The sequence below is a fragment of the Lycorma delicatula genome, chromosome 4 (genome assembly GCF_047948215.1).
Source record: "Lycorma delicatula isolate Av1 chromosome 4, ASM4794821v1, whole genome shotgun sequence".
In the NCBI taxonomy this organism is placed as follows: Eukaryota; Metazoa; Arthropoda; class Insecta; order Hemiptera; family Fulgoridae; genus Lycorma; species Lycorma delicatula.
In genome coordinates, this window is record NC_134458.1 from 119,292,304 (window position 1) to 119,314,575 (window position 22,272).

At 26.5% G+C, this 22,272-nt stretch overlaps 1 protein-coding gene across 1 annotated transcript in view; it reads left to right on the top strand.

Moving 5' to 3' along the window:
* Positions 1-249: 249 nt before the first annotated feature.
* The window catches only part of LOC142322933 (SH3 domain-containing protein Dlish), an 83,535-nt gene continuing 61,512 nt past the window's right edge, over positions 250-22,272 (top strand). The window contains exon 1 of the mRNA XM_075362023.1: positions 250-374. The gene's annotated coding sequence lies outside the window, so the exon portion shown is untranslated. The remainder of the gene's footprint in view (positions 375-22,272) is intronic.

The window sequence follows — 22,272 nt, forward strand, 5'->3', positions numbered from 1 at the left end:
ATTATTACAGGTTATACTGTAATTTTTGTAAAGGTGTATTCTTCGTAGTTTACCCCACTACGATGAAAAAAAAGATTTTTTCTATCCTTTCTTTTCCTCCTTATTTCTCTTTCTTTTTTATCTTCTTCTTTTTCATCTTATAACAACACATCACCGCTACGATTCTTCCCACCACTGTCTGTAACCATATGATCACACAATGTGAATTGTGGGTAGTTGTCTGTAATACGGTCGCCAGCTGACAGACTACAAGTCAGTATTGCTTTAGACGTTGTACTGGGAGGTTATTGAAAAATACCTTCAGTTTTTTAAACGTATTTTATTATCGGTACGTGTTTTGGGTTTCTTCATAATTGAACTATTTTATATTTATCGTGCGTGAGTTTATCTCTTTATATATCTTAATTTTGTGTATAAGTATTTAGTTTATTATGTTGTGCTGATTAAATTTACGTAAGATATTTTATTTTAAATCAGCATGTATTTGATACAATTTTAATATTATTATATCTTAATATGATTTTCCTATCAGTTTATTAAAATGTCTGTAAGTTTTAAACATTTTTTTAAATTTCATTACAAAAAATTTTTTTTTAATAATCTTTAGACTTCTTTTTTACTATTTTTGTTTCTTTATAAATATAATAGCTTATGAACCACTGCTCCGATTTTAATGTAAATCTTCACAATGAAATGGTTTTGATTATTAAAAGCGATAATAATATTGCTATATAATATTTTAAAATATATATTTGGGGACGATGTCCTAACGTTTTTTATTTAATGAATATTTATCTTTTTCTTGTGTTTTTTAAAATGTATCAAAAATATTACAGAAATAAAAATTAAATCACTTATAATTTACAAAAACTTTTGTCTGTATATATATATTTTTTGAAATCTTGAAAACGCGTTGTTTTTTTTAGTAAAAAGTTTATTTCTGTAATTTTCTTGCTAATTTTTTAATTAATAAAAAATACTATAAAAAAAAAAAAAAACAACAAAAAACCAAAGAATATTACATTTTAAACCGTCTTGAAACAATTCTTTTTTTAATTTTTATTAATTGAATTTTTTCCATAGTAAATCTGTGTCATTTATTCACACTTTATTTTAATTCAAAAACTTTGTGGAAAAAAATTAGTATATATTAAATACTCTTTTTTTTGTTTAATAAACGTAGGCATAATCGGTCGGTAGAATTAATATTAACAGTAATAAAATCAACCTCTTCAAAATTAGATAATGAAAAAACTTTCAACACTCATTGTAAAAACATTTAGTATTCTTTTTTGTATTAATTATTTCTATAAAAACAAATATAAACGTAAAACAGACTATGAAAACATGTGCTACATAGATAGTTTAGTTATATTTTTATATAAACAACTGTTTTTACTAAATTTGATTAAAAATTTTCCACCAAAAAAAAAAAAAACGGCCGTTAGTTAAGTAAAATTGAAAAACAAGTTAATACAAAATAAAAATGATATGTTAGTAATATGAAAATAATTTTATTTGTTTGTTCTTAAATTGTGCTTCATCAGTTTAACAGCTTGACTGCCATGAGACATTAAATTATGTCTCAGCCAGTTATCCATTACAGCTATGTGACATCATTTGATGTCTCAGTTTCGCAATCCAATACTGCTGTGAGACATAAAATTATGTCTCAGTGTAATGTCACACTTAAGATACAATGCTATTGTTTATTTTTCATTTTTATTTTTTGTAACAAATTACATATTACTTTAAAGATAAAATTCTGTATATTTTTGTGTCACATGTAGCACAGAAGTTTTTCTTTAAATTTTTAATTAAAGAATGTTTTTTTGAAAATCACCAAATAAAAACATAACTGAAAAGTGTTGCAATAAAATATGAATTAATTTTAGTTGTTTACTGACAAAGTGTAGTTAGATTTTAATATAAAGCACTCTTAAAAATATTAAATTCAAATTTTACTCAGAAAATCTCTTCAAATTATAATTATCAATAAAATGTGGTTTTATTACAGAAGAGAATAACCTTTAGTAATTTATGTTAAAAAAAGTACAGCAATTAATAAAAATAGTATTCAAACGATTCTGGGGTTGTAGAATTAAGAATAAATACAATCAGTTGTTAGTAATTAAAAGGTATTATAATTCTATTAAAATATGTTAAAATATACTGAGACATCAAGTGGTGTCTCGTTATCCGCGATTACTATGAGACATCAATTGATGTCTCACTTTATTTTTTTCATATCTGGTGATCTATTTCTACAAATCAAATTTTCTATCAATAACTTAAAGTTTCAACATGAAAAGTAATAAATTAAAAAAAAAAAACTGGAGCAGTAGGGATCATTTTTAAGTTTATCAGGCTAGCAGTTATGGCACTGTTTATATTGGCATGGAAGTCAACCTGTTAATAGATCTGGATGAATTTTTGCCTACATATTTTCTACATTTCAGTTATACGTTGTGTACTATTTTATGACTAATAACTGTTTTCATGATAATGGCATGAAAGCCGAAAGTGCACGAGTTTATATATTTTTTAACGCGTAAAAAAGATCTTTATTGTTTGTAAAATTTGGCTTTAACATAAATAATTTGTAATGCAATTTTATTTCAATTTTCATACTGTTTTAAATTAATTAATTATTAATTAAGCACTATTATCAAGCTTTCTACAATTATTACTAATTTTTTTACTACTTTCATAAATATAACCTTAATGTTCTAGAAATTAATTGAAAACAGTTATATTTTAAATAATGTGTAAGTTGTAAGTTGCACATTTATAAGTTGTTGATTGTAATAAGCATATAAATACGGGAAGAACAGGGTCCAAATTGCTCGCAGAGTATGTTATTACGCGATCATTACAGTACTTTTTCTCTTCCAGCATCTATGCAGCAGTTATTTTTAAAAATGATTTTTTTTTTAATACTATTTCATTCCCGACCTAAAAAGTTTTATTTTTTTATTTTTTTGCTTGATGAATAATTTATTATATTAGAAGCTTTTTCATGGGAATATGAAATGGATGTATTTTTATGTATAAAAAATATCATGTCTGACCGGGATTCGAACTCGGGATCTTCGGTCGAAAGGCCGAGAGGTTTTATAATTCCGCCACGGAGATCGGCGAATTTATTTCTATTTATATTTTTAAAATCTTTGTATTGAAATATTTATTTATTTTTATTCTATTTTGCTAATTCTACGTTGCAATCTGTTAAACTAGTGAACAATAGGGAATCCCCTCCCTCACGATCCAATGAGATGAGGATGATATGTATGACATGTAAATGAGGTTTAGTCTTGTGCAGAATCAGACTGACCATTTCTGAGACGATCGGTTAATTGAACCCCGATCACCAAAGTACACCGGTATCCGCCGTCTAGTAGTATTAAAAAATCTGTGTAAAACTAGCTTTCATTAGGATTCAAGTCTCAGAACCTTCGATTTCGAAAATCAGCTGTTAAAAAACCGATTTCCGACGACGAGCTAACCACTAGATCAGCCCGGTGGGCTGTTGTTGAAATATGTTTTTTTTTTTATTTCTTCCCGTAAACTGTATTTTTTTTTAAAAAAAAGCTTTTTCATAAGGTTGTGCGTGGGGAATGGAATCGAATTTTGTAGCGTAAAAGTGCCAATCCCGACCGGGATTCCAACTTGAGACGCTACCCCTCTGTTACGGAAATTGGCCGTTTAATTAACAACTTAGGAAATTATTATTGCTCATTCAGTTATCAATAACATTACTATTTCAAAGTTGAAATAATATTTTTAAAAAGGTTTTCCGTTAATATTTACTATACTATGTTAAATTACATATCATGTTTTTTTATAATTTACATGAGACACTTATTTTTTTATAGTAAATATTGATCTTTCCGTAGATGTTAGAAGATTCTCCTTTGTGAACCGTTGTTCAGTCGCTTCGTAAAGAATCGTAAAAAATTGTGGTAGTAAGTTATACTTGACATATACGTAATATATCAGATGAATATTTGATTTAATTGTTTCATTAAATTATGGGTTAATGGCTAAAAACAGATTTGTAACTAAATTTTTATGTAAATTTTCTTTTAATTTCAATTTCATAAGATTTGATTCTTTGCTTGTTAAGAGATAAATAAACTATTGATAAGAGGTAAATAGTTTAGTTTTATTTGTACATAAACGACTATTTTTACTAAATTTGACTAAACATTCCCGATCCAAAAAAAAAAAAAAACGGTCATAGGTAGGGTTGAAAAAAAAGCTGATATGTTATATTACTAATATGAAAATACTTTGATATATTTGTCGTTAAATCACGTTTCATTAGTGCAATACACTAAATGAATATTTCTTACATATTTTCCACAGTTCAATTATATTTCTCTTTTCATCCTATTAAATTGTAACAGATTCCAAAGGAAACCTATAAATATAAATTATTGTTGTAGAAAATTACACATTAACAGCTGAATGAATTTTAATTATTTTTTTTAGTATAAATTTCTTTTAATTCAATTTACTAATACAACGGTATCATTTTGCAATGTTACACTGCATATTTTGATATTCATTGCATAACAGAAATAATTTATTTAGAACAAAACATAATTTTGCCTTTTATATACATGTTCCGGGACGTATTCCCCGAACTTCAGGTGCTGATTCAGGATCTCAAAATGAGCAAAAACGTTCATATCAACAAGTCCTACTTGGCTTTGTTTTCCTTCTGGACGCCATTTTGTGATTTTCAACAAAAAATTATTTCTCAGGAACGGGTTAACCAAGTTTAATTAAATTTGGAAATCTAAGACTGGTGTTTTATTCTACAAAATAAAAATTTTGAAAACGTCACCTTTTAAAATTTAAAAACGGCGGCCATCTTAATTTTTTAATCTAAAATATCTTTGTAATTATTTGTTTGATCAAATTTTTACAAAATTTATTAAGCGTTTTATTTTGAACAAATAAATACCTAATTTGTAAAAATCCGTGGCAAAAAATCGAGTTATTGCAGATAATTAACACAGCAGTACGCTTGGGCACCGTAATGCAAGCTGATAATTTTTATTAATTTACTATTATTATTAAAAATATTTATTACGTTTAGTGGAGGAAATAAAAACAAGCAAAAAATTATCAGCCTGTATTACGGTGCGCAACCGTACTGTCGGGTTAATTGTCTGCAATAACTAGATTGTTTGTCAACGGATTTTTACAAATGAGGTGTCATTTAGTTTAAAATAAAATGTTTAATAAGTAAAAATTTGATCAAACGAATAGTTACAAAGATATTGAAGATTAAAAAAATTAAGATTGCCGCCATTTTGAACTTTTTGAAGGTGGCGTTTTCAAAATGTTTATTTTGAAGAATAAGACGCTAGTTTTAGATTTGCCAAATTTAATTAAAATTGGTTTACCCGTTCCTGAAAAATATTTTTTTTGCTGAAAATCACAAAATGAATTAAATTTTTAGCGTCTTGTCGCCCCGTTTGTTTTTGTATGTTTAGCAGTGTTCTTCATCACACACCATTTAAGGAAGTGATGAATCTTTCATTAAGAAATATGATAACAATGAAAGCTTGATGTTAAAATAAAACGTAGACCAGACTTTTAAGTTAAAACCATTTTACGTGAAAGGATAATTTCTTCCAAAAAGCATTACTGGAACGGCGTTCTGGCGCGTTCCACTAACAATGGACTCTGTAAATAGGTAATTATAAAAACAACCTAGTGGTGCACATAATTTTTAGAATGTTGAAAATTCCGTAACTTTTTTTTATCTTCTCTGTCTCTTCTCTTTTAAATCAAATAAAATTGACTGCTTTTAAATCAAATAAAATTATAAAAAGGTATTTTTTTACGAAAACTGGGAGTTTTAACTTCCATGTAACGTAAAAACTAAGGAAACCTTTCTTTCTACAAGTTCAGGAATTGCTCCAAATTATAACAAAAATTGATTTTTTTAAAAATCTTTATATGAATTTTGTTAAATTAAATTATAAAAAAACAACATAACAGAAGTCGTTATTTTCAAGGGAATTCCTTTTTCTTTTATGTAGGTGTTGACGCAATAGAACATTTAATATTCTCAGTTTATAGGTAATACTGAGAAATCATCTATGTTAGTTTTAAGTGCAGCAATTTTATTTTATCTGGTATTATTTTTTTTCTGTTAGTTTAATAATTGGAAAAATGAGGAATCAAAACTATATTAAATCATTTAAAATTTTTAAATTAAGTTACATTTTCTCATGTATTTTACTTTCCTGACGAATAAAGATAGAATAGCTATATTAAAGAGCAAAGAATTGTGATCATATCAAAAATGGGATATCGGGTTTTAGGATCGGAACTAGTTCATCTAGACCAAAAAAACATACGTATATGCGTACGAATATGTCGCACTGCTTTTAGCCTTATATCTCAGGATTGATCGAACCGATTTTCTTCAATTTTGTCTCAAATATTTCTGTAATTTTCTGTAAATGATCACTGATCATTTTCATTTTTTTTTTCAAAAATCGTTGAGGTGGTTGGGTGATATCGCGCAAAAAACAATTTTTATTTTATTAAAAGGATTTTAGAGAAAACCTTATTAAACCAAATCTGTTACCTACGATGCTTATATAAATATTCAAAAAACTTTTTTTTTTAAAAAAATCAATCCTACCTCTTAAAATTGAAATATATATATTTTTTTCTTTTGTTCTATCTCCCATTGGTTTAAATATTTTTCAAACATTTTTTGAAAGTTTATACTTTCTATATAGATCTAATCGTGAAATATCTACAACCTTTTTTAATTATTAACTCCTGACTTAAAATTCAGTAAAATTTCTTTGTATATTTTATCCTTTAATGAACGAAGTGTTTATATCGATTTAGATAAAACTTTACTGAAACAAATCTGTTATGCTTAAATATATTATTTATGCTTAAAGTATATGAATATTTTGAGAAAGGTTTTTATAGAATTTACTCCCCACCTGTAAAAAATATATATTCTATTTTTTTTTTCTTTTTATCTCTAACTCTTTTAATTTTTATTGTTAATAGTCGAGAAAAATCATGTAATATTTTACCAGCTTTTTTATTAGTATAATAAGGGAGGAATTCTATCTTATTTCTGATGTTCTTGAGTGAATGTAGGGGGTAAATTCATTATATTATTATTATTAGGAATTTATTTATTTTAAGTAAATAAATTATAATAGTTATTATAATATTATATTATAATAGTTATTATATTATAGTGTAATAGTTATTCTTTTCGAACTCATTTCTTACTGCCCGTGCAGATATTAATTTCCCGCTAACTTTTATTTTAGTATATATAAATCAAAATACCCGTATGTATGTTTGTTATACAATTAAAACACAAGAGCCAGTACTTTGATCGTTCATCTGAATGATTTTTTACTGGTCTTTTCATTTTAATGAACTCTGAAAATGATTTAGGTAAAAGTTTATCCAAGTGATTCCATTATTAAAATTAGCAGTAGTGCTTTAACAGAAAAACTGATTTACTTTAGTGTGATAATATTTGATTGCCTGAATAAATCAAGTGTTATGAGAGATAGGTATACATTTTCTGAAATTTAAAATTTAAAAAAAAGATGTGATTATATTTATTAAAATCGCTTAAGTTATCCCTGAAGTGTCGGTGATTAATAGAACATTTTATTGTACCGCATATGTAGGTAGAGATGAGTGATGTAACTTTTCAGTTAATGATTGCAGTCAGTTTACATTACATATTTAAATAAATAACCTCTATAAATGATTACTTTAATCCAATTTTTTTTCATGTTTTCTTTACGTTCCAAATAAAATTAAAGCAAATGAATTCCTCAATGGTTTGTTTATTTTATTTGGGCCCATCACGTCGATTACTATTTGTTTTACTGTTTGCTAGGGGGTTATAACGTTTTAACAAAACTTAAAAATTTAACTTATTTTAATTACTTTTAGTAATTAAAATAAGTTAAATTAATCTAAATTAAGTTAATTCATCTCTACGAATGAAAAATGATCAATACTTCATAATCTTAATTTGAAATACTTACCAATGAACAGAAGCCCGTTTTTGTCAAAAAAGGAAGTCTCTTGACGAAAATAGATTTTTAATAATTTCTCCCTTAGAATTTAGTCGCTTGAAAAAATATAAAACAAAAAATTGAAATTTGATACTAATCATTTATTAATTTATACGTTTAGGGTGGAAATTTTACCAAAAAAATTTAATCGATGGTAGAAATTAATGTAAATAAATTTGTTTACAATTTCATACTTTAATTGTAATGGAGGTCTCCTTCCCCATTTTAGGAATGTTTTTTTCCGTGATTTCACGCTGTCAATGAATTTTAATTCAGAGGAAGATATTTAAAAAAAATGTAAAACAATTTTTAAAGAATTTTTTTTAAATTTTAAATTAATTTAGAATAATTCAGCTTACTTTAAAAAAATTTATAAAGTAAATGTATTTTTTTACCGAAATTTCAGAGAAAAGTACGTTATTACTTTCAGTTGCAAAGTGGGATTGGTGGGTAAAATTAGATTTCCATTACATTTTGAAGTATGAAGAATAAGGAAATACCATTCACATAAAATATAATTTCCTTATATATAGGCCTATGTATAAAATTTATTGCTCAAAAATCTCAAAAACTACTAGTTTCATTTAAATTTAGATATACTCTAGTAGTGTATCTGAAGTTGTGCATTGATGAAGAATGTTTGAGTCGATCTTGAGTTACGCTCAACTGTTGCAAAAAAATGTGAATATTTTGTGGCTCGAAAATCTTAAAAATCTTGTTCAGATCCATTGGAATTTAGATAATGCTGTAGCAGTTTACCTGAAGTTATGCGTGTGAAGATTGGTTGAGTCGTTCTTCGGTTTTGCTCAATTTAAAGTCGACAACAGACAATATACCCTCAATATGAGGTTATGTTGACTTTATATTGATGTATTTTTTATATGCGTTTATACAGTGAGTCACAGTGGTGAGTTTAAACTTGATGTAAGAAACGGCTATAGGAAAGAAGAAGTCCACATAATATCATGATTGAACTAAGATTAATGAATGCAATTTTGATTTTGGTTTTGTCTGTTCAGATTTCTTTTCTTAAATAAAATGGTTTTGTTCTTGTATATATTAACAGCTGAATCTTATAGTGTTTAACACTGATTTCAAATATGTAAGCAGTTTCTTTTTTCTAGAAAACGTAGATAAATATTTGATCGCAAAAGTTTGCATTATATAGTCTAAATTAAAAAAAAATGTTTATATTATGGTAATACATTGCTAAAACGTTATTATAAATATAAAAGGGAAGATAAATGTTGAAATACACACACACACACACATATATATATATATATATATATATATATACTAATAAAACATACTTTGAAAAGGGAGTGTCTTAGGCTGTATATATAATATATAGATTTAAAGAGATTTGAAAAAATGATACTATATACAAAATTTTCACCTGAACGCTCTTTAATTATCCTATATTAGCAACTATCCTATATTAAAGAGCAATGATTTTTGGCTGTCGTTTTTTTAAAATATTTATCTGTTGTTCATATACTCTTATGCACCAAGTCACAAAGGTGAGCGAATTTAAATTTGATGCTTCTGTGTAGGGTCTACTCGTTATTTTTAATTGTTTCATCAAATTACGGTTATAATAATTTAATTTTCTTATAAACAGAAAATAGTTTTAATATAAAAACAATTATACCTCTTTTAATTTTCTAATTTAATTTATGTTTTGTATATTTCATGCTTAAAAAAATTATACAAAATAAAATTAAGTTAACAAAAAGTCGGTGTATTTGCACAGAACTGCGCAATCATTTTTTTAAGGTTTGTATTCATTTTTATTATAAATTTTAATTTTATTTGTTCAAATGTGATTTTTTTATTAATAGTTTAAAAACCTTTAAGTGATTAATATTTGAATTTAATCTTGATGAAAATACAGTCACCTTGTCGTCCAAACCCTAATGAATCTTTTATCGGCCCGAGATAAGCGGAAGATAGTATTTAAGGATTAAGGATCTAAATTTTATGAGTAAAATTGCTGTCTTAGAATCTCTGTAGATTCAATTTTAATGATTCACTAGTAATAAGTTTTTTAATCCAATTTTGTTAACTTTAAATATCTCGCTTATTAATAATATCCTGTTGTTTACAGTATTACAGCTTTTTGCATTTCCTTATTCATGTTCTTTCCAACTTCAAATTTGACTAAATTGACCAAACCTTTTTGGTTTTTAGATTTTGAAGGAAGTTATTTCTTAATCGGAAAAATTGTCAGCCGTAAATTTTTATTTAACGGTCACTCTTTCAGTTCACTAATTTTATTTTTACCATTTTTTTTTTTACGGTTCACAAAAAACAAACATATTTTTAAATTAATTTCCGATAAGTTGGTATTTTTAATCAAAGAAGAAAAGATTTTTTTCGGTTTCTATATCATTTTTTTTTTTCGGTTTTATACCAATCTTTTATTTTACGTGTAGCTTTTTGTCGCAAATCACCAAATCCGTCTATAAATAAAACTTAAATAACCGCCACTAAATAAACCCATGAAACACGCCCGATTATAGAATGATACAGAAGCAAGGCACATTGTCCAGGCTCTGCAATGTGCAGGGAGAAATACTGAAACTTCCGCCATTCTTGCGTTCCGTTCCTTTTTGTCGGTATTTAATTCGGAGTTAATGCGAGGCCTAATGTTATGGTGTGGTATACTTGTCCACATCAAACGGATTATATAAAAACAATAATAAAAATAAAATTTTTATTAAATTTTACGTCTATTAAAATATCGATTTTTTTTTTAAATTTCTTAAACTTTTTATGTATCATTATTTTTCCATTATATAAGAATAAAACAATCGATGCCAGAAACTTTGTTGTCACTTTTTTTTCTGGAAAAAAAAATTGATACCGATATAGAAATAATTTCAACATTTATTACAAAGATTAAGTTATGATAATAGTAAAAAAAATAATTATTGCTTCTTTTAAATTACCTTTTTATTCAAATAAAAAAAAGAGTGCATGTCTTTCCTGGTTTTTCCCGTTTAACCTTTTTAATTGAAGATTTTGAATCTTATCGCAATTTTATTCTTAGTAATGGATAATTAAATCATATCACTATTTTAATTACAACCACCACTAGAAAAACTGATAACGTACTAGAAATTATAAGAAACTAAAAACAAAATCTAAAAATTCTTAAGTCCGCTCCTACGGTACCCTTTTTTTTTTTAAAGAAAAGCTTCCCATGTCTACATTAGTATTAGAAGCAGTTAGATTTATAATCTTGAAAGTAAAAATTAAAAAGAGAATATGATATTTTAAGCACGGGTTTCATTCAGTCCCTTGTTTTTTGGAGCTTAAATGTTTATTTATTGGAATAATTATTTACTTTAATAATTTGATCTAATTCGCCAAAGCTAAAAGTTCAAGTAAAATTCAACAAGGCAAAAAAATCATAGTTTACAACAAAAAAAATGGGTATCGTCATGTACCCTTTTCCAAATGGGGGTCGTTAAATCAGGCCAAAGCGGTGATATATATATATATATATATATATAGCCAAATATTTGTTCCAATTTCAACTTTTTTGGTCAACAGATTTTCTAGATATGAAAAAAAACTGTTTAAAAGATGCTGAATAGCCCCCTCCGATCTAAAACATGATTTACCTAAAACTTTGAAATTTTAAATAGCTTCCGTATTTTCATCGTATTAAATATCAATTTTCTACGAACACTAAATATAAACATAAAATGTCAAAAATTAAAATGAATTAGAAACTGCTCCTCCCCCTTTTTAATCTTGTCCAAAACCTAAAGCTAATGGCTCCACTTATAGAAACTTTTTGAGTTATGTTTCAAAGAATTTATTTTGACTCGGTCTGTATATATTAATAAAAAAATACAGGTCATATATGTTCGTACATTCGAAAATTTCTTTAATTTTTTTTTCGGGATTTCTTTGGAATAAGAGATCCGTGAAACGTCGACATTTGTAAAACCTCCGGTTGCCAAAATTTTGGCTGATCGTTATAGTTTTTCTTTATAGTTGTGTTGCTGCAGCAACAATAGAGCTAAGCCGGGAAAGAAAATATTGCCAATTGAAATAATTTTAACTGCGTTTTTATGATAATAATTTAAAAGCTGAGTAACTTATTTTCACGAAGGATTGAGTTCATTATAATTATTATAAATTTTTCTTGTTTTAAAAATTATTTGATAAATTTTTACTTTTATTTTTCTTGTTATAAGAAAAAAATAAATAAATAAGAAAATAAACCAAAATTGCAAGCGAAAAGTGATTTTCATTCTGAATGAAAGGTGAGTTTAAATTTAAAGTTCTACCCAAATAACAAAAACGTTCAGCAAGTCTTTTTGTACGTAATATACATACTAAATATTTTTTCCACTACAAAAATTTTAAGAGGCTCCAATAAAAAATATATAATTTTGTGAATCCCAGGTTCGACTCCCGCCTATTTTTAATACTTTATCTTGTAGCTACTATATCATGTCATTATCTACTGACCAGCTTAACTTTATATAGAAACTATACAAATAAGAAAAAAATATGATACGATAAAAAACAAAAATAACACTCAATAAAAATTATTTAATTAATTAAAAAATAAATTAGCTTAAATTAACGACACAATCTTGCCGTATTTCATCAACGACAAAGTTGATAAAGATCAGACGAGATATAAAACGTAAATAAATAGTTTTATTGCTTTTAAAAACACTAAAAATGCTTTGTTTTAATTGATAATTTAGAAATTTCAGTTAAAAATATGCAATAAATAAAAAGATAGCTTTTTTCGATTTTTGGGAAAGGGAAGAATTTCAGGGCAGTCCTTTTTTTAAATTGTAAGATAAGCATGTACGTGTGCTTAATATAAATTGGGATTATATTTGCAAAAATTTAAGAAAATTGATCCCAAAGAAACTATCTACCCCACCCCCTGGAAATACTTTACCAACGAATTTCCTTATATACACGAGTCTCTGTGCCAACTTTTATCAAAATCGGATTACCCGGTTAAAAGTTATTAAACACGCCAACACACGTATATGAATATTACCCCCAACTTCTTTTGTTTTTTGGGGTTCCTGGTCGAGAAATTAAAAAAAAATCCATACCCCATATTTCACTGATTACCATACTTTCCTTCTGACAAAATAACTAGAACTAAGATACCAGGAAAGTAAAAATTAAAAACTTTCAAGTAGGTAGATACATCTGAAATCTATTGAAATAAAAACTCTTCAGAGAAAAGTCGCTTTCAAATTGACATTTTTTAAAAATTGTCAGTACATATTCTAGCGACGTTTTTTTATAAATTGAAAAATAGAAAGCTTTAACTATACATAAAAATAAAGTATCTCCTACAAGATGTAGGAGATACTCAGTACAACTTCAGTATCACCTTTCTCTTTTCATAAGTTTTTTTTTCAAAAATTGAATAGAAATAATCTCCCTGAATTTGTAAGGTGCTCCATAAAATTTAATCGTGGTAATTTAAACTATCTCCTTTAAACTTGTAAAAATTGTAACAACCATTAACCAACTATCATAAAAAGTACTTTCGTCTCTCAAGTGGTATTTTTTTTTCAGCTTTATTCGATACTTCAATTAGTAAACCGGCGTATTATAAATCCCAAGTTGGATTCACGGATGAGTCTTATTAAATAATAATAAACATTGTAGTAATAACACTTTAACGCCACTATTTTATCATATGAAAGGTACATCAAACGAGAAATATATACATACGAGTATCTTATAAAAGTAAAAAATAATGTAAACAGGTTTTCTAAAGTAATTGAACCTAAACTAAAACAGGTGTAAAAATTATCCATCATATTTCCAAGAAAATATTTAAAATATAAACGATAATTACGAATATTTATGTAAATACACATTTATTTATTTAATATAATAATAAACAAAAATAAAATGAAATATTTTACCTAAAATAGTGTTAAAAGAATAAAAATTTCGTTTTTGTTTAGTTTTATTATTAATACATTATTTATGTATTTTTTTATATATTATTATTATTAATAATAATATTCGGAGTGTGTATCAACAAAATATAATATCATACTGAAAAATCTATTTAAAAATTTTTATGTCTGCTTTGTTTGACATATAGTAATATTATAATATTAAAATATATATATATCTGAGCTATATTTATAACGTAGAGATATCCTTTTTTTATGAATTATGGTAAACATTTATGACCGTTTTTAAAAATAAATATTTTTAAGCTTAAAATAATTTTTTTTTAAATCCATTCTAAATCCTTTTTTGTTAATCCTTATACATATAAATTAAGATTAGTTTCTTCTTTTTCGAAAAAAACCATAAAAATAAAAAACAGTTTATGCAATTTCTTCAAAACTTAGTGGGATTAAATATCTTTATACGGTTTATAATAAAACAAGTTTTTTTTCTTCAAAATTTATCAATGATTTGCATAAAAAATATAATAAAACGTTCTGAATAACGTAGGCACATAGTTATATAACGTAACTAATACCGATATACAACACATGCATGCATGCACATACAACAGATACAAATTTCTGAGCAGAGCAATAAATTAAAAAATTACAGTTGACATTGGTTGAAAAATTTAACCTAATGTATTCATACATAATGTAGACAGACTTTTATGTCTGTCAAAATGATTTCATATTTATTTTTTATGCCTTCATAATAATTACTCACATATATGGTATTTTACAGCACATTCAAAAATACTAAAAACAGAAAACGAATATTTAAATTTTTTTATTTATTTATTAATAACTCGTTTCTAGTACTAATAATAATTTTATTAATAATTTTGTAAAACATTTATAAGTATTGTTATGAATAAAAATAATTTAATAAGAAAGAATTTATGAATTTTTTTTAAGAAAGATATTTCATTTTTATCAAATTTATATGGATGATTAAAAGGACTACATGGACAAAAATGACTTGAAAATTTAAATGCATATAAAAATCTATTTAGATAACTAACAGAATTGGTTCTGGTTTCATTTCATAGAAAAACGTATCACGTTTATCACGCAACATTCACTTTGATTCGATATGGCTTCCACTGTTACGGACATTTAGTAAATGTTTACTATTGTTGTTATTGCACTTTGGGATTCTGTAAAGATTATTATTTTTTATATATCAGCTTCTTCGATATGTTTTAATGCTTGCAAAATGGCAAAACCTTCGGTGTTAAAGATAAAAATATCAACTGGAAGTTTGAATGAAAAATTCATTCTGGCATAACTACAGCGCAGCCTGTGTCTTTTTTTGGATTTCGACGCATGTGTGTTTATGTGTGTGTGTATATATATATATATATATATATATATATATATATAATCTGCGTAATTGTCAACTGCTGGTAGTCTATGTGTATGATTGTGTAATCCATAGTCGTGTTTAGAAATGCCCGTGTTGTCTTTCAGTGTTTCTGGTGTTGATTGAAGCCAAGGAAGTGTTTTAACAAATTCTCGTTTCATTGTGTTGAGTTTGGCTCTCTCTTCGAATGGTTTAGGCAATTTCTTTGCATTTTTGAATTGAAATGAGAACTGTGTGGGTGTATGATAATATTAACTATTTTAGATGGTATTACTACTATTGTCGATATGGCATAATTTAATATTAATATTTTTCTACGGTACTCAATTGGTGTATTTGCTTTGCATAATATGGATTCGATTAACCCACCGGGTTGGTCTAGAGGTAAATGCGTCTTCGCAAATCAGCTGATTTCGAAGTCGAGAGTTCCAACGTTCAAATCCTAGTAAAGGTACTTTTATACGGATTTGAGTACTAGATCGTGGATACCGGTGTTCTCTGGTGGTTGGATTTCAATTAACCACTCATCTCAGAAATGGTCGACCTGAGACTGTACAAGACTACACTTTACTTACATTCATACATATCATCCTCTGAAGTAATACCTGACGGTAATTCCCGAAGGCTAAACATGAAACAAAATTAATTCGATTGGGCTAGTTTGGAACACTCCAGTCCCCAGCCTCGCTGCAGCGCAGTGTAATGGTTCTAATATTTGCAGAATCTTAGGTTTCGCTGAGTTATAAATCATTGAGTTATAATCTAGTTTAGAATGAACAAGGCCACGGTATATTTTGATCATAACTTCTTGCTCTCTTCCCTAGTTCTTCAAAATTAATGTTTTCAAGACGTTGAGTCTTTTAAGACAAGTTTTTTTTTGTTTTATTTTATAATTTTTATTGAGTGTCAAGTCCTGTACGATTTTTCTTTCTTAACAAGAGATGTGCGGTAAGCAAAGGTTTTCTGAAATCATTTATTTCCTATGTTTGAATTAAGATAAAGATTTAAACATTGAGGAGTGGATGATAGCATATGAGAAATCAAATTTTAATATTTATAATATCTGCATACAGATATTTATTTAATTTTTCAAAAATAACATATTTTTTCTTTACATAGAAACATTCTTCATAGATTTTTTCCTATTAAGTTATATTTATTCATCACAATTCTTCTAAATATTTTACAAGAGCATTTTTTTAAATACTATAAACGTGTTATTAGTAAATAAAAAATAAAAAAATTTAAATTGTTGTTTTTTATTTTGTAGTATTTTTGAATATGCAGTAAAATACCATATATGTAAGTAATTATTATGAGGGCATAAAAAATAAATGTGAAATCATTTTTGGCAAACATAAAAGTCTACATTATATATGAATACATAAGATAAATTTTTCAACCAGTGTCAACTGTAATTTTTAAATTTATTGCTCTGCTCAGAAATTTGTATCTGTTGTAAATGTATGCATGTATGTGTTGTATATCGGTATTAGCTATGTTATATAACTATGTGCCTACGTTATTCAGAACGTTTTATTATATTTTTTATGCAAATCATTGATAAATTTTGAAGAAAAAAACTTGTTTTAAATAAACTGTATAAAGATATTTAATCCCACTAAGTTTTGAAAAATTGCATAACTGTTTTTACTTTTATGGTTTTTAAAAACAAAAAAAAAATAATTTATATGTTGTTTAAGAGATTAAAAAAAAAGGATTTAGAATGGGTTTTAACAAAATATTATTTTAAATGTAAAAAAAATTATTTTAAATATGGTATAAATATTTACTATAATTCATAGAAAAAGGATATCTCATCATTGAAAATATAGCTCATTTATGTATATTTAAATATTATAGTAGAATTATATGTCAAACAAAACTTTTTTCATAGATGCCGTAAAAATTTTTTAATAAATTTTTCAGTTTGGCATTTTATTTGTTGATACACACTCAAAATATTATTATTATTATTATTATTATTATGAGTAAAATAAAGAAATTCAAAATATTTATTACACGACTGCAAAAAGGAGTGTAATGTATTTAGAGTGTATGAATATTTGTTTGTTCTACCGTAGCAGCTCAACAGCTGAACCGATTTATATGTAAGATTCAGCGTTGGAATTTTTGCGTTACCGGGAGTGTCATTAGCTATAATATATATATATATATATATATATATATATGTATAGAGTGAAAATTTGACGTTTGAAGCACAACCTTTAATGAACTTAATTGATGAACTGTGAGTATGAGCCCTCTATCATTGTGTAAACGGGGTTTGAACTGAATGATCCAAATCAATCAAAAGAATAATATTACAAAAATTTTATTATTTATAAAATTAAATTTACGTTAAATAAAAAAAAAACTAACATTAAATAAATTTAAAAAAAAATTGTTTAATAATAATGGGCTTCTCGTGGGGTCTGTGTGTGAGGCTAGAGTGGTGAGATGATGCGAGCAACTCGTGCAACGCGAGGCCAATCATCACCACCAACTGGTAACAAACGGAGTACCGCTGGGGCGCTGTTTTGGAAGGTGCAATGGGGTGCTCTTATAATATCTCTGAAAAAAATCGTCCGATTTTCAAAACTCAAACAGGGTATTTGTTAGTAGGCGAAGACTAACCTTTTCATGCATCAGGTACACTTTCGATCTAACAGTTCTCGGTTATTCGGAAATGTTTTATATTTTCGCACCCAATCTTCCAATTCTCATTTATGTTAATGACATTAATAACAATGCTTGTTTTCTTGAAATATATTTTTAATTTCCAGGAAAGAATGTAATGTATTTAGGGTATTTGCGTGTATTTTGTGTAGTATATTTGTTCTACCAAGCGCAAATACTATATACAAAATTGTAACCCCACGCTCTTTAATTATCCTATATTAAAGAGCAATTTTTTTTGGCAGTCGTACCTTTTGCTTTTTAATATTTATTTCTTCTTTTAACGCTGTTTTAAGTAAAAGATCTCATTTTATTTTTTTTATTAATAATATTAAATAAATTAATAAATTTTTACATAAATAAACGCAATTATCGGTTTATATTTTAAATATTTTCTAGGAAATATGGAGAACATTTTTATAAATTTCTTTTATTTTAGATTCACTTGCTTTAGGAAATTCATTTACGTTATTTTTTACCTTTATTTTCCACTTTTATACTCTAGAATGAGCATCTTTCAAATTTTTAAAATTATTTTTAAAAAAATATACGAGTATATAATTTTTTTAATGTATACTTTTGTAATATATATTACTAGTTCATTAAGACAACTTTATAAGTTGTTTTAATAAACTAAATTGATAAAATATGTTTGCCGTTTAAGTTGAAGTACATCGTACTTTTTGAGTGATGGTAGGTCGGTATTTACGCTAAGTATATAGTATATATATATATATATATATATATATATATATATATATATATAGCCCACCGCTGTTTGTGTATATCAACTTTAATAGTGTAATGATCTGTGTGGACGCTTATGAGATGTGGTAAAGGAAGGTTTACTGATTACTCCGACACGATCTTAATTATATGCTCTCGTCCATTCTAAGAAATAAAAATTCGGTTACGACATTAACAGTTTTATAAATAGTTTAGAATCAATTTACTAGGAAGTAATCAAATACGTATTGCTATGATAATTCTGTTCGCAGTAATTGGTGATGGAAGAAATTATAGTTTGCTGAGAAGAATTAAAATTAATTTGAAAAATTCTATGAAATGTTAGGTTCTCTCATGGGTGAGCACTTTGGAAATAGAAGAAAACCTGGATCAAATTTAGAAAGCGGACAAATTCCTTAATTTTCATTTTCTGAATTACTGATATTTTTATATGAATTACTTTTTTTTTGTCTTCAGTCATTTGACTGGTTTGATGCAGCTCTCCAAGATTCGCTATCTAGTGCTAGTCGTTTCATTTCAGTATTCCCTCTACATCCTACATCCTTTAGATTCTACATCCATTCATGAATTACTTATGAATTATGTATTAATATAATACAATATTAAATTGTTGATGTCAATCTTATCTGTTGTAATAATTATATTTTAACCTATTTTATCTTATCATACTTATATACTGGCTGTGTACTATTCAGTGCAGTCAATTATTTCAATCGTGTAATGCATTTTTGTAACTATTCGTTATTTTCATCCAACATAGGTGTAACCGGTTTAACCCACCGGGTTGGTCTAGTGGTGAACGCGTCTTCCCAAATCAACTGATTTGGAAGTTCGAGAGTTCCAGCGTTTAAGTCCTAGTAAAGTCAGTTATTTTTTTCTCGGATTTGAATAGTAGATCGTGGATACCGGTGTTCTTTGGTGGTTGGGTTTCAATTAACCACACATTTCAGGAATGGTCGAACTGAGACTGTACAAGAATATACTTCATTTACACTCGCACATATCATCCTCATTCAACTTCTGAAGTATTATCTGAAAAGTAATTACCGGAGTCTAAACAGGAAAAAGAAAGGATCGGAGCGGCATGAGCTCAACTATTGGCATGATCAACTATCTTTGACTATTTCTGCGAGATCGACTTAAAGTACAAATTATACTACAAATTTTTATTTCCTTCTTTTTTTTTCTTTTATAGTACAATTTTTTTTTCTTCACGATACCAAAGAATCTCCTGAGAACATACTTCGGTCTCGTTATATAAAGATCTCATCCATCAGTAGAATTTTAAAGTATGTGGATATATCCAAACTCAACTATATATAAACTGTTCAAACAGATCCTCATTGGTCGATAGTGTATATCAGTAGGTAAATAAATTACTTCATTTTCGTCCAGTTACCGACTTTTTCTGTCACCAGGAAGTAAATCCATGATTTGAAATTTCAAAAATATGTTTACTACTTAATTTTATTGTTTATTTTTATTCTCCATAAATTTTGTTTATTGAAATCTAAAACTGCATCCTTATTAAAATACATCTTAGATAATAAATCTAATTCTGCCCAACGGAGAAGCCTGTCTGAAATTATAAAAAGTATTTATACCGTTGTTTTAAATTTATGAACTTAATTTTTCTTTTCGCTTAAATACTGTCCTAGAATTGTTTCAGTGAGTAAATCATTAAAAAATCGTTTATTTTTTCAGCAAATAAACTTTAAAATATTCAAAAATTAAGTTATTTTGTGGGGTTTATTTTTATTAAAATCCATTTAAAAGAATTAAATAAAAAATAAATTGTAGTCAGAGTTGGCGAAAATGGCTATTTCTAATTGTTAAGAATATTCCGAAATTAGTATTCGGGTTATAACAAAATCATTCGGAGAAATTCGTAAAAGTTTATTGGGCCAGATACACAAGTTGAGATAATGGAATAATTTGCCTTAAGTTTTGTAGAGAATGTAAAGATACCATGTTTAAAAAGTATTCTAAGTAGTGTGTAGACAAAACATCAGTTTGATTATTTTTTTATATAAGTAGATGTATTTACCCAGAGCTATACATTGTAATTTAGTTTGAAGATTAAAAATTCTTGTGGTTTTTGTTTGAACATCTCTGAATTATTATTTACCAAAGTGTGGTACGCATACCTACCGAAGTACGCGGAGTCACTTGAGGTGTTGTAAAAGATTTTTTTTCTAGTCTCTTATTATATTTATAATCTCGTATCCTTTTCATGTCTTACAAATTTTGGTATGTTAGTTTTGATGATTAGATTTATAATTATTAATAAATCGGAAATCATGAAGATATATTTATTTAAACACAAATTATCATAATTTGTACACAATGAAATAAAACTATGAATTCTTCAAAATTTTTTCTGAATAATAAAGTAAGCTGATATCACTAGAATTTGAAAATTAAAAGAGGTTGAGCACCTTCATGAAATTTGTTACCATTTTATACTACGATTCTAAAGCATTAAAATTTCCACAATAATATATAACAAAGGGAAAATATTGATTATCGATTCAAAAGTCATTTCCTTTTTTGTAATTCGTTTTTTTCATTTTTCAAATTTTGATTTTCTCTCGTGTAAGAATATAAAATCCTTTTTAAAAAATTCACTGTAATATTTTTACTAAGTATTTCGGAAAAAGTTTTATATAAAATATATAAATCTGGCGTGTAGCTTTTGTGTTGCAGGAAATAATTCAGTAAACCTTTAAAATTTCCATGGTGGAATGGTAGCATCTCGGTTTTTCATCCGGAGGTCGTCGCTGTATTGAATCCCAGTCAGGCATGGTATTTTTAATACGCTACAGAATTTTCCATTTCCATGAACTTTGTATAAGCTTCAAGTTCATGTGATGAAGTATTCATAAAAAAACTTCTAAAAAAGAAGATTCCAATTTAAAAATTTAAATAATGTATTATGAATTCAATCTTCATATAACTCTTGGCCATTTCTTAATACGGTTTTAATTTTTTTTAAATTTGAAGTTTAACCATTATCTATAGTGAGATTGTGTTTTATCTGTAGAGGTTAACTTGTATTGAAAGTAAAAATATTACTTTTGTAAGTATTTTGTCTAATAAAGAGTAATACTCTTATTACATAAATATTTTGAAAAACTAAATTCAAATATTAAGTTTAAGTTTAATAAAAAAAGCAGATTGCTATTACTTGGCCCTAGAAAAATCCAATAAATTTTTATTACCATAAAAATCATTATTTGAATTCATTATTTGGTTTCCCATGATTTCTTTAATTATTAATTATTGATCTTTGTTTTTTTTTTTAAAGAAGATTGTGAATCTTTTCGGAATTTTTTCTTTTCTCGGAAGTACAGTGCGAAATCTTCTGTTTTGTATTAGTCGAATTATATCCTTGTCAATTTTTTTGAAGATT